A 6,000-nucleotide genomic window follows, 5' to 3' on the forward strand; every position below is an offset into this window, starting at 1 on the left:
ATGAGTATAACAAACTCTCAAGCTCTCCTATCCCAAACGGATGTATACATAAGGGGACAGCTCCACTTTGCAGTTAGTGGCCTTATCATTTTATTAAATAGGCATTTTTTCTTTATCGCAGTTTATTGTGAACGGTTGGAACGCATGCCCGTCGAGGCGTGGAACGCACGCCACATCGTCATTTCCGCCACAACCGGAAGTAGACGTATTACTATTTCTAATTATGGCCTCCAGGCTTAAACAGATTGGCTATATGGGTGGAACGCATAACAACAGAGGCGTGGAACGCACGCCCGTCCGCCATTTTGAAAACCGGAAGTGGGCTTGATTATGACACTTGGGGTAAATGTATTGGTTTATTGCACAAGTATCTATATAAGGCAGTATGACAGTAGCAGGAGCCCACCCCAGATGATGACCTGTAGGTCGAAACGCGTCGGGAGGACTCCGCTACTGCCACTTTTGTCTCTCTGACATGTTTTACTATCTACTCTGGAAATGTGAGTTTTAGAACATTTTTTATTAAAGGTCTTTTTTTAAAAACGTTATTATGCCATGTTGGCTTTGTTTCTTCATCTTCCATGCCTGAGTTGTTGTCGGATTTACATATACATTTGAAGAACTGTGATTACATCTAGTCGTTTGTGGTGATCGTATACGGCACGATTGATACATCCAATCCTCGGCTAGGACCATAAGCTCTGATTGACCCCTGAGACGTATGTCTGCTAGGGTCATCCAGTTCCGGTAAGCCTGGACCTTATAAGGTGGTGGGACTGTCACAGGGTGAAATAATATCCCTTTCCGTTTAACATCACTGAACCTTGGTTGTCAGCACAACACGTTTGGATCGTTATTTTGCACATTCCCATATGGACTACACGCCTGTTTATGGACTTTTAATATATATTTTCAGCAATGTTTGTATATAATTATAGTCATTGTTTGGCTTTTGTTCCACTGAGATAAGTTTTATCCACATAGTTTTTATTTTGTGGTTTTCACACATACATTTTTATTTTTCAGTCACTTTCTTTGTCACATTACTGTAATATTTTCCCTTCATTTTGGGATCACTTTATATGTATTTTGAGATATAGTAATATGCATGATTACTAAAGACACACTAGTTGAGCGCTTACACTTTACCTTCGACATACCATCTATCTGTGGTACCTATCAGTGCCCATCCATGCCACCCATCCGTGCCATCTTATCTGTGCCCATCTTTGCCCATCAGTGCCGCCTTATCTGTGCCCATCGGTGCCGCCTTATCTGTGCCTATTAGTGCCGACTTAACTATGCCTATCAGTGCCCACCAGTGCAGCCTATCAGTGCCCACCAATGCAGCCTATCAGTGCCCACCAATGCAGCCCATCAGTGCCCACCAATGCAGCCTATCAGTGCCGCCTAATCAGCGCACTTCAATGAAGGAGAAAAATGACCCGTTTGCAAAATTTTATAACAAACTATTAAAACATGATTTTTTTTTTTTTTGCATCTTTTTTTGTTTGTTTAGCAAAAAATAAAACTCCGAGCTGTAACTAAATACCACCAAAAGAAAGCTCTATTTGTGGGAAAAAAATGATAAAAATTTCATTTGGGTGCAGTGTTGTATGCCCGCGCAATTGTCATTCAAAGTGCATCAGCGCTAAAAGCTGAAAATTGGTCTGGGACTGAGGGGGGTTTAAGTGCCCAGTAAGCAAGTGGTTAAAGAAGTGGTAAGACATCCATGCTGATGTGTCAGTTAATAAGTTAGTGATATGAAAGGAGACTTAAGGAGTGAGGTAAGGAGTAGAGAGATAGATTTGGGTGTCAACAGCATATGGATGGTATTGGAAGCCATGGGAGGTTATTAAGCGGCCAAGAGAAGAGGTATAGAGAAGAGGAGTCCAAGAACAGAGCCTTAGCGTACTCCTAAAGAAATAGGAAATAGAGAGGAGGAGAGAGAGTTGTATGCAACAATAAAGGAGCTCTGTGATAGGTAGGAGGAGAACCAGGGTAGAGCAAAATCTTGGAGGCTAGGGGAACAGAGTTTATTAACAAGGAGCAGATGGTCAACAATATCAAAGGCCGCAGAGAGGTCAAGTAGTTGGAGTATGGAGTTGTGGCTATTGGTTTTATCAGTTAGTAAATCGTTAGTGAGTTTTAGTAAGGCGGATACTGTGGAGTTCTGCAAGCGAATTCCAGACTGTAAGGGGTCAAGTAGGTTATTTTCACTGAGGTAGGAGCTAAGACGGTTGTAGACTAAGCGTTCTAGAAGTTTACAGTTGAATGGGAGCAATGAGATAGGTCTTAAATTAAGTAAGTAATCTGAGGGTTACTACAATTAGGAGGTAATCTGAGTGTTAGTAAACATAGGAAGTATTCTGAGCATTACTACACATAGGTGGGATTCTGAGCAGGACCAGATTTAGCTTGAGGATAGGATCAGCAGTTTGTCGGCAAGGTACAGTGGCTATTGGTTTTTAGGGAGGACAGTGTACAAGGAGTCAGGAGGGCAAAGGATGGAAGGTCAGCAGGGGACGAGCTGAGGACAGGAGTAAGCAGGGTGGAGGACAGGGGTCAAGGCTGGAGAGGCTGATGACAGGGATCACTGCTGGGGAAGGAGGGGACAGGCATACCCATTGGCAGGACAGAGCAGAAGGGCCACTGCTGGGGTCATGGAACACTGCTGGCAGGGAAGAGGACAGGGATCACTGCTGTAGAGGCAGAGGACTGGGATCACAGCTGGAGAGGGAGAGAACAGGACTAACCAGAGGACAGGGAATACCTCTGGAGAGTCAGAAAACAGGAATCACAGCTGGAGATGGAGAAAACAGGGATCACAGCTAGAGAGGCAGAGGGCAGGGTTCACAGCTGGAGAGACAGGGGACAGGAATCATGGCTGAAGAGTCAGAGGACAGGCATCACTGCTGGAGAGAGAGAGGATAGCAATCAATCCTGGAGGGGAAGAGGACTGGGATCCCGACTGGATAGGCAGAGGACAGGCATAACTGCTGGAGAGGCAATGAACAGGGATCATTGGTGGAGAGCCAGAGGACAGGGATCACAGCCTGCGAGCCAGAGGACAAGATCACGGCCTGCGAGCCGGAGGACAGGGATCATAGCTTGCGAGCCGAAGGACAAGGATCACGGCTTGTGAGCCCGAGGACAGGGATCACGGCTTGTGAGCCCAAGGACAGGGATCACGGCTTATGAGCCAGAGGACAGGATCACAGCTTGCGAGCCGGGAGGACAAGGATCATGGCTTGCGGGTCAGAGGACAGGGATCAACGCTGGAGAATCAGAAGACAGGGATCACCACTTTAGAGTCAGAGGACAGGGATTACCACAGCCTCTCCTCCCCACACTACACAGAGCTGAAAGCACATTCTTTTACCTACAGACAGGCTCTTCACATTGTGTAACTGGCTGCTATGTTGTAGTTCTGGCCTGTGGAATTCCCTGCTTGAAACAGCAGTGTATCTGCAGTAGCAAGATACACCCTGTGAAGATTGTGGCTGTAAGTAAAATAATGTACTTTCAGCAGGGTTGGGATGAGTTTCTTAATTTCTTAATTTACAGCATTTTCATACCTGCCTAAAACATTTGCACAGTAGTGTACATCTGAATGAGTCTGTATGCATGAGTCCTAAAAGTGCATCTGTCATAGGTGACAAATGTAAATTCCCAGAGACAGAATTTTCTCTGACTTTTATTATGTTTGAGACTTATGCAGTCAGACACAGCCAGGCAAGTAGTGTTTTCAAAAGAAGGCCAGCAATAGCTAGTGTACTTAAAGCATGCAAACGTCAGCGCCAACTGTACTAACTTCCTTCTGCTTATCTTAAACAAGGCTTTTCACTATAGCCAGTCTAATTTAATTAATGCGCATGATAAATACATTTTTTATATGGCCTGCATTATAGATGTATACATATGTTGACAGAGCATGTGACCTCCATTAAAAAGCCACCAACCTTTTTTATACATACGGTAGTTTTGTAACAGTGATTACGGTTGAAAATGCGTTTCAGGAGCGCATCAAACCTTAAGCTATAGAAAATAAAGGTAATATAGCAGAAACTTGCATTTCTCTACAAAGTCAACTTATTGTCCAACAATCCAATGCAAGGCTACTCAGAACTGTCACCTTTAGACATACAGATGCAGTCTAACTTGGAACAACAGTCTGCACAGCAAACTACAAAATATAAAATATCACATTTTCTCTACAACTATAATATCATTTCTGACTTTTATTTCAATTTTTTTTTTTTTGCAGATCTGTCACATGCTGTAACTTTATTTTTATTTTTTTCCAATAAATATTGGAAAGTGGTCAAAGAACAGTGTGGGGAATTAAACACGTACTGTACCACAAGATGATCACAAGTGAAAAGTATTCCTTAGCTACAATTATTTGCTCCTATATTTGTTAAATGCCTAGGCAAAAATAATAATCAACCACCAAAAAAATCAACAGGAACAAATGTTTTATATTTAGTTGTATAAAGGTCATTTTTTTTTTTCACTATGTACACATTTATATATCCATAATATACAGCAATTATTTTACCTGCTGTCAAATCTGAATAACTTTACTCACAAAATTATATATATATATATATATATATATATATACCTTCTATTTTTCTATATCTATAGCGATATCCTATATATATATATATATATAACATTTATTTTTATTAAACTTAATTATATTATTTTTTATGTTTTATTTATATATATATATATATATATATATATATATATATATATATATATATGTGTGTGTGTGTATATATATATATATATATATGTATAGATCTATATATATATATACTTTTTTTTTAAATACAGATACATGCGCATGCATCATTTTTAAAAGTACAGAAAAAATCATAAGAAAGTGTGTTTTTCTTGAATTTGAGCAACTTTCTAAAGAATTAATTCAATACCTAACAATGCAATTTTTACTTGCATAAATGCAATAAAGGTGCGATTTCTGAAAACTGGAGTAAAGAAGTGTGATGCAGCTACCCATAGCAACTAAACTGACCTAATTTTTGCCACAATATTAAACCAAAGCCTAATAAAGGGTTTCCTTTTGCCCCTTGATCCAGTTTTTCTCCCTTTGTCCTTCGATCCAGTTTTCTTACACTTGCCCTCGAGGTTTACTATCAAATTGTTTTCAATTTTAATTTTGTTTAAATTGAGGACAACCGTTTAATTGCATTTTTTATTTTCTTAAACATGACATTAGACAAATGTATTTCTCCCAGTCCCATAGTTCATTACCCTGACAAACCATCTGCCATCTCCTTGCTCAGATAAGCATGTACAGTATAGACTTATCAGTGGCAATAAAAGTCTGTTAGAAAATAAATCAGACTTCTGAATTCATCCACATTCTGCCTGCTATCCTAAACTGACCTAAATCCCCTGGAAAGGCAGATTTTTCCAGAATATTACAATATAAAAATAGTGTATCAAAGATTAACAGTAAAAAAAAAAAATAATAATAAAAAGAACTGACAATGAACATATAGACATATAGTTACCTAGAAGAAGTTGATTTTGAAGATATCTTCTACATGGCAGATGCAGCGAGATGAGGATGCTTGGGAAGCATATCTTGTAAGAAGTTGTAACATAGAGATCCAGATTCTGGCAGTCTGCTTAGGTTAGTGCAGATCAGTGCATGTTGTTAGTGTGTTGGATGTGTAGAAGAGCCAAGCTCTGGAGGGTTTACAGCTGGAGGAGATAAGGGGGATGGCTTATGTCAGAAGAGATAGTCTGTGCTATAATAGGAGCAATGGAAGTCTACAGGACACACTGGAGGGGTGGTGCTCTAAAACTATGATGGGATAAACCCAGTAGGTAGCTTTTTGCTCCAGGCTTGTGCTTGTGCTTTTGAGAATGCCATACGAAGATGACTGTACTTTCAAAGTATTATAATAAGAATTGGGTTAAGTTTTCCTTTTATTAGATATTTTCTAAAGCTGCAAAGACATA

General features: G+C 40.1%; 1 protein-coding gene across 1 annotated transcript in view; it reads right to left on the bottom strand.

Annotated features, from left to right (window-relative positions):
* Positions 1–5,750, bottom strand: part of GABRP (gamma-aminobutyric acid type A receptor subunit pi) — a 178,468-nt gene extending 172,718 nt beyond the window's left edge. The window contains exon 1 of the mRNA XM_077455241.1: positions 5,547–5,750. The gene's annotated coding sequence lies outside the window, so the exon portion shown is untranslated. The remainder of the gene's footprint in view (positions 1–5,546) is intronic.
* Between the last annotated feature and the right edge of the window lie 250 nt (positions 5,751–6,000).

Source organism: Lithobates pipiens, unplaced genomic scaffold, assembly GCF_037356315.1.
Source record: "Lithobates pipiens isolate NorthernLeopardFrog02 unplaced genomic scaffold, aLitPip1_a1.2 Scaffold_25, whole genome shotgun sequence".
NCBI lineage: Eukaryota > Metazoa > Chordata > Amphibia > Anura > Ranidae > Lithobates > Lithobates pipiens.